Raw genomic sequence first — 7750 nt, forward strand, 5'->3', positions numbered from 1 at the left:
GGACACCTTCCACTAGAGCAGGTTGCTCCAAGCCCCTGTGTCCAACCTGAACACTGCCAGGGATGGGGCAGCCACAGCTTCTCTGGGCACCCTGTGCCAGCGCCTCAGCACCCTCACAGTAAGGAACTTTATACATAACCTGAACTTCCCCTGTTCAAGTTTAAACCCCTTTCCACTTGTCCTATCACTACTGTCCCTAATGAAGAGTCCCTCTCCACCATCTGTAGGCCCTCTTCAGATACTGGAAGGCTGCTATGAGGTCTCCATGCAGCCTTCTCTTTTGAACAGCCCCAACTTTCTCAGCCTGTCTTCATACAGGAGGTGCTCCAGTCCCCTCATTCTCGTGCCTCCCTCTGGGCTTTCCAACAGCTCCATGTCTTGCTTATGCTGAGGAAACCAGAACTGTGCACAGTGCTCCAAGTGGGGTCTCATGAGAGCAGGACAGAGGGCAGGATCACCTCCTTTGAGCTACTTGTCAGCACCCCCAGCTCCTTTACCTTGAGGGGCTTTCCAGCCACTTCCCCAAGCCTGTAGTGTTGCATGGGGTTGTTGTGGCTCAAGTGCAGGCCCTGGCACTTTGCCTTGTTGAACCTCATCCCATGGGCCTTGGCCCGTTGATCCAGCCTGTCCAGATCCCTCTGCAGAGCCTTCCTATCCTCCAGCAGATCAGTTGCCTCTCCAGATGATCAGTGAAGATATTAAACAACACTGGCCCCTGGTACCAAGCCCTGGGGGACACCGCTAGTGACCAGTTGCCAACAAAGAAGGGGCACAGGGAAGGACACGACTAGCAGGTGTAACATAAACCCCAAGTCCCATGAGCAACAAAAGTTATATATAGACCATCGGGAGATCAGTGTGCTGATATCCCATGGGGTTGTCAAATCCCCCTAGTCTGGAAGGTGCCACAAGCAGGAGAATGGGAATATGCCCAAACAGCAAAATGGTGCATCACTTGGGAAGGAGAGGAAGAAAGGCCAGAGGATCCCTTACAACTAACACTAATGTATTCTAACCTCTGTACACCCCGAACCACTTCAAGGACATAAAACCAAATTGGAACCGTACCAGAATTTGTAATTGTAGTAGCCCAGATCCCAAAATCTTCAGAATATCCCCAGTTGCTCAAACTTTAAGGCCAAGATGTATATGTAGAAACAATACCACCCCTCTAAATGACTCTTGCTCACCATGTGTCATCCCCACTCACCAAGCAGATAATGATCCTTAGAAATCACTTGCATTCACTTAGGGATTCCAGCTTTCGGACCCACAATATGGAATAGCAGAGAAGAAAAATGGGCAGCTCACCTCCCTGTTGCAGGTCAGAATCAATACTGGGTACAAGGATTACTAACAGTGTGTTGTCTGTGGAGAAAGGCACCTCTAGGAACTAGCCTGTGGGGAAGGATGAGACACATTCATGGTACACCCCCAGTACTGGAACTATTACAGGGTGGTTTCCAGAGTCTATCTTAGACAGCCTCTTTCAAAACCAGGCTCTCTTTATATCATTCAGGTTTACAGAGGGAAGCCTCGGGAACGGAAGAACTGAACATCCAGCTGCAAGCCACTTCCAAAATGGCTTCACAGAATCACCTGGACTTCAACTTACTTTTATGGCACAAACATGGAGTCTGTGGCTATTTGGACTGGAAAAATGTTGTATTCCAAACGGCACTGAAAATCTGGACAAGCAACTAGATCAGCTGAAGAGAGCAGCAAAAACTGGCTGTGATCTGAGAACAGCATGGAAAGTGGGTGGTTGAGTAAAATGCCCCACAGGGTGGGATTCTCCTTACCGGGGAGTTTACAGAGCCTACTTCAAAATGAGGATGCTCATAACACTGAATGCAGTAGCTCATATGATTTTTGGATGGATCAAGAACATAATTATATGAGTAGTAATACAGGATCCTCACCTATAATGGCATCCACAACGCAGGAAAGATTTGAGGAGGACCCCCCCTAACAAGTAGGAAGAAATTCCAATGAGATGTATGTCAGTGGGAAGAATATGAGGAGGCGGTTTTAGAAAGTCTTGAAGCCTCCCAAGGACAGAGATTTGGGATTAAAGGGATCTAAGTGAGACTTATTTTAAATATGAAATATTTGTCTAAGTCTCAAAGGGGGAATTGTTACTTGGCAATAAAGAAGGTAAAATTTTGTAAAGTGCTATGTGTGCGAAAGCCTGAAAATGCAGAGGTTTGAATTTTGCATGTCACGAAGAAGTCCAGCGTTTCCTTAAAGATCTCAGACCTCAAGAGGAGGCAGAAGACTGATACAGAAGCCATCTGGACCAGAAGACCAGTAGCTCACTTCATAAAGATTAGGAAGGCAGGTGTGATGTTGAAAAGCCCAGCAAACCAAAGACAGCGGTGTTCCTAAGGGAACTTGGTTCATTCTAATACTAAAACACCTTCTGCCATAAGAGACCCTTGCCCACAGAGACCCTTCCTCACAAAACACACGCAGTGAAATCGATCTATACGTCTTGAAACAGAGATGAGAGTGTGTAAGAGCCACGATGGCAGACACAGACTGCTGCGTGTGTGGAGAACCCAGATTTCACTGTCTGAACTGTATGAAGGGGAGAGTGGGCAGGGCAGGGCAGGGGGTGCTGCTCTGTGGAGGTACCACCCAGCACCATCTCTGCCCAGACATGGGTAAACAGCCATCTTGACTCTGTGTGTTACTGCACTCTTTGCACACCACGTGAAGAACCCTGATTTTGGAATACCACCACCACAGCTCCGTGATGCCAATAAGATCGTACCTAGCAATAGAACTCTGGTCTGTCCTTAGCTCTGTGCTGTCCTGTACAGCTCTGGGCTAAACCAGCAAATGTCACCCATTTATTGCCAAGGGAAAGTAAGCCCCACCACAAGATCCACTTCCCACCTCCTTGCTGCTTCCCTCACAGACAGCTGTTGAGCAAATGGTTTTGGAGATGCTCTTGCCTATCTTGGACTTACCATGTCAACTTTTGTGACCAACAGGATCTTTATTCTTCAGCCTGACTCACTGCAGGCATTGCTGGAAGACACCAGCTAAGAGGCAAACCCATGGTACTGATGGCATCACTTCCTTTGCTCCGTGGGTAAGTCTATGCCACACTGTCCTGTCCCATGGCCCCTGCACCAGATAGGGTCCAGCAGCTGGTCCCAGCCAACTGCTTTTCACATGTGAAGAACAAATGACAGTACGTACATCCTAAGGACAGGTGACATGCTGGTTTATTTTATAATGCAAAATTGCCTTTTTTTCCAGGCAAACCAGGTACCCTGCAACCAGGGGAAAAAAGCCAGCCAACCAAAATCCCAAAAAAACCCAATGCAGATCAGGCTGTAGTCACCAAACAGGAGGCAGAAAGCTGAGCTGGTCATCTGAGCACCCTGTCAACATCCAGCTCCATGGAACTGTCACTTGCTTCCCGGCACTGGGATCTCTGGAGCACTGCTGGCCCCAGTATCTGCAAGAGAGAGTGAGTGCATCACCTGCCAGCCACCTCCTCGAAGGAACGCTATTTGCAGCAGCAGGACACCGGGCCCCAGCACTGCAGAGGGAATAGCTGCTCTGGGTGTCCAGCCTGATCTCCTGCTTGGAGCAGGCCTGTCACCAGCTCCAGCTCAGGCTGGCCTTTTGGCCTTGTCCCACCAAGTCCTGGAAAACAGATCTGGAACATGGAGACTGTGGAGTCAACTCCTAGGGGGAAAGATCCGGCTTCATTTGGCTGGGCCACCTAAAAGCTTCAAGAGAAAACCCAAGGGCAGGGCAGATATGCTGCAAAGGGCCAGATGACAGAGAAACAAATGGCCAAAATGACCCAGAGACATCCAATCCACTTCCCTACAAGCTGGAGACAAGGGTGGAAGAAGCAGGATGAGGTGACACAAGCTGCACAAGCAAGGGCAAAGCTGGGGGGGAGGATGTGGGTACAAGCTGTGGGGACCAGCAGGAGAAGGCCAGCTCCCTGGGGAATGATAGAGCTGGGAAAACCCTGTTGGAGCTCACCCTCCATCTGCTGAGCTGCTGCGGTGCCGGAGGCTGCAGGGTCCTGGCTCAGCTGTGCCAGCGCTGGAGCTTCCTCTCCTGCTGACGAGTCACTGGGCTCTGGCGTGCCCTGGTCGATGTACTGGTACAAGCTCCTTTTTCCTGGAGAGGCCCAAGGAGAGCCCGATGCTGACCACCCCATCCTTTCCCACCCTGTGCTGTAGCCCACAGGCTGCAGCAGCCCTGTCAGGAGGAGAACCTGGCCCTTGAGCTAAGGCCACCCGGTGGTGTCAGCGCTAGGGATACATGGCCACATCCCAAAGGCACAGCAGCAGCTGGAGGGAAGAGATATGACAAGCCTGTCTGGGAATCACAGTGCCCACCTGGAAACTCTTCAGTGGCAGAGCCCCCACCGTCACCTGATCTATGGGGATGCTGCCAAGTCTGAGAGAAGTGGAAGGGCTGGACTATGGATCCAGTTATGGAGACAAGTTAGCTCGAGCACAGGCTGCCCCTGTCCAGCCCAGCTTGTGGGGGCTGCAGCCACCAGCTTTGCTCACCTGGATTGTCATCAGACATGGCACCACTGAGCTGGTGGCTCTCTTGCCTCTTTTTCTTCTTGTTTGTCTTCTTTTTCTTCTGGTGCTTGGCAGAGAGGTCTGCAGAGAGGGCACCCATCTCTCTGACAGTGGGATGTGCCCTCTGGAAGTCAGGGTGCTGCAACGGGAGCACTTGCGAGTTGAGTCTGTGGGACAGAAAGCAACTGTGGGGCACAGCCAGCTCCGTGGCCTTGGCACAGGGGCCATGTCCCAGCGCAACCCTTGGTCTGTGCCTGCACTGTGGCACAGTGCTGCCTGGGGCTGCTCCTGCCCTGCCCGGGCTGGATCAGCTCCCTGGCCACACTTGGACATCACTGGCTCTGGCTGACACGCCTCTGAGCTCCTGCATTGCCAAAGGTGCCGTTTCCCTTCCCACTGTGAGCCCCACAGCTCTTTGGGCTTCTCCCTCTCCACACTTTAGTTTATTTGATCTTCTAAACCCTAAGCAACTCTCAAAATCACTACCAACTCTGCTCCTCGGTTCTCAGCAAAATACAAGCCAAATCAGAATGATGTCCAGCCACAAACCCCGAATATTAGTGTCTTCCATCCCAAGCTCATCCCTTCCACCCCTTGTTTCACTCCCATGCCACACAGCCAGCCCAGGGCACATCCAGACCTTGGTGTCAGCCGCGGGATGTTGTCTCATGAAGGAGATGCTGGGACTTACTTTGCCTTCTTGAGTTTGAAGCCATAGGCTAGCAGCCAGGCCTGCAGCTCTGCCACGTCACTGAGATCTGCCAGCTCTGGGAAGAGCTGCTTGTTCTTCTCCATCTCCTCCTTGTACAGCTCGGCATAGACAAGAACAACCCGCCCATCCTCAGACCACTGCAGTGAACATGTGGGACAGCACTGGTAAGTGACGCTCCTGTCCTGCTGGCTCCTGCATCTGCCTCCCCCCTGCCCTGGCATGGATCACCAAGTCTCAGACCCTTGGCTGGGTGGTAATGACCTCCTGGATGTAGGGTTTTACACCCAGGGCCTGAGGGTGAGCCTGGCTGGCTGGTAACTGGGACCAGCCTGCACTGCTGTAGGGGCTTTATGGTGGATAGAGCCTACTGGGGCTCTGGTTGTCACCCTGTCCCCTCATCACATACAGTGGCACCACCGGGTCCCAGGCAGCATCTATGGCCACCCTTGAGCATGTCACCAGGGCAGAAAACTGCTCTGCAAGGAGGTGGACATGATTCAGTTGCCATTTCACACAGCCTAACTCAAAACTCACAGGTAATTATTTGGGGCCATTTACGCTCCGATGAGAGAGACTTCGGGGTAACATCATGCCTGCTGTTTCTAGGGAGCAGATCTGGCTCAGGGACATCCATCCTCTGCAAAAAGGAGCTTTTCTTGTTCCTTGCCTCCCCAGCTCATGGCACACATTGGGACCCCCTGTTCTCACACATGGCTCTGGGAACAAAGCATGTGCCCATTGCTACCCCAGCACAGTCACCCTGTACCTCCAAAACCTTGATGTCTGGGCTCTCCAGGGCTGCAGACAGCTGAGCAAGGATGTGCCCCACGTCCTGGCGGCTGCGCTGCTCCTCCTTGGGGCTCCTCTCCAGGGCAGCAGAATCTGCCATCGGGGCAGACACGGCAGCAGCTCCCAGCCACCAGTGTGTGCTGCATGCAGGGAAACAGCTCTGAGGTCTGTGTGGGCGCCCACCCCAACGCTCAGCCAGGGCCGGCCCCAGCTGCAGGGACATGACATGGGCTGAGCTGCTGATGCTGGTTCCCTCTCCCAGCCCTGGGTCCAGGCAGCAGCTTGGAAGTGGCTGAGCTGTGCCCAGGACAAAGCCCCCATGAGGTGCTCCAAAGCACGGGCCTTCGGAGCAATCCCAGAACACCTGGGGATGAATGCAGGGAGCTGCTGGAGCCCCCCACCCCTTCCTGAGCTGCCCGAAGCCTCTAACCACCCCAGATTACCTTGCACCTCTGCCCCGTACCTTCTCCAAGCCAACCATCAGCACCGAGCCCTGGCCTTGCTGCTGCCTCCCCTTCACTGGGGACGTGAAGTGACGTTTTGCCCGTTAAACGGACACCCTCCACCGGCCAACCGCCACCCTGAGCGGCTGCAGCACTGTCTGTCCGCCCTGAGCATCTCACTGCTGGTCCCCACGTGCACTGCCTTCTCTTTGCAGCCACCAAACCTGCGGCAAGGCAGTCCTGCACCAGGAATACAGGATGGGGAGGATGGCTGAGAGCTGCAAAGCCATTTCTGTGTGTTTTAAGCCCTGGTAATGGGTTGAGTGGTGTCACTTTGAGCCTGTCCCCCCCACCTTTCCCTTTCAAGCCTCCCCATTCTCAGCTCTGGGGATGGGTTTGAAGGTTTGAAGGTTTGGCAGAAGGTTCTGGAACACCATTAGCTCCTGTGGAGGACACATGGCAATAGGTCCCCAAATCTGGGCTCCTGTGTGAGAAGGGAGGTGGAAGAACCAGGCCAGGGGGGCAGGGGATGCTCCCTGGCACCTGCAGGACACAGTGGAGCTGGGCCCAGTGGGACTGACTGTGATGGTGACAGAGGCTGAGGGGTCCTGAGGATGCCGTGGGTCTGGGGATTCTCCATCCCCAGGGATGGCAGGACTCTGTGGGACATGGCTGTGGCCATGGTGACACTGGTGTGATGGGAACCAGGGGCCTCAGAGGTCCCCTCCTCATGCATGCTATTGTGGAGTCTACGAAGACCAGCCCCAAGTCCCAGCCCTCAAGCCTGCAGCCCAGAAAATGCTGGAAGTTTGTTTGTCTTCTGCACCTAGAGTGCTCAGGAGGGGCTGACTGTAAGCAGAGAAGTGGGCTCTGTCCTCATCATGCCATGGTGGGAGCAACAGGCTCTTGCACAGCTCCTTTGTAAACACAATGGCATTTTATAGCCTGAAGAGAGTGACGTGGCAATCAAAGGGCTGCTTCAACAGGTGAAGGCTGACCCCAAGAGCTGCATCTCCTCTGCTCAGTAAAAAACACCAAGTAATTTAACCACCTAGGTCCAGAGCAACAACACTGAGACGTACTGTTATGAGGGAAAAGTGTGGTTATGAGCAAACACACTCATGCACATGGCGGTCTCCTGGTGCAGCAAACCTGGCTAGGGTGCACATTCTGCTGCTCTCGCATGGCTGAACCTCCTGATGTGACCCAGCCCAGCGAGTCTTCTGCTCCCACCC

The sequence above is a fragment of the Neopsephotus bourkii genome, unplaced genomic scaffold (genome assembly GCF_033783945.1).
Source record: "Neopsephotus bourkii isolate Nb327-2 ecotype Australia unplaced genomic scaffold, CSIRO-AGI_Nbou_v1 NB_1474, whole genome shotgun sequence".
NCBI classification, from domain to species: domain Eukaryota; kingdom Metazoa; phylum Chordata; class Aves; order Psittaciformes; family Psittacidae; genus Neopsephotus; species Neopsephotus bourkii.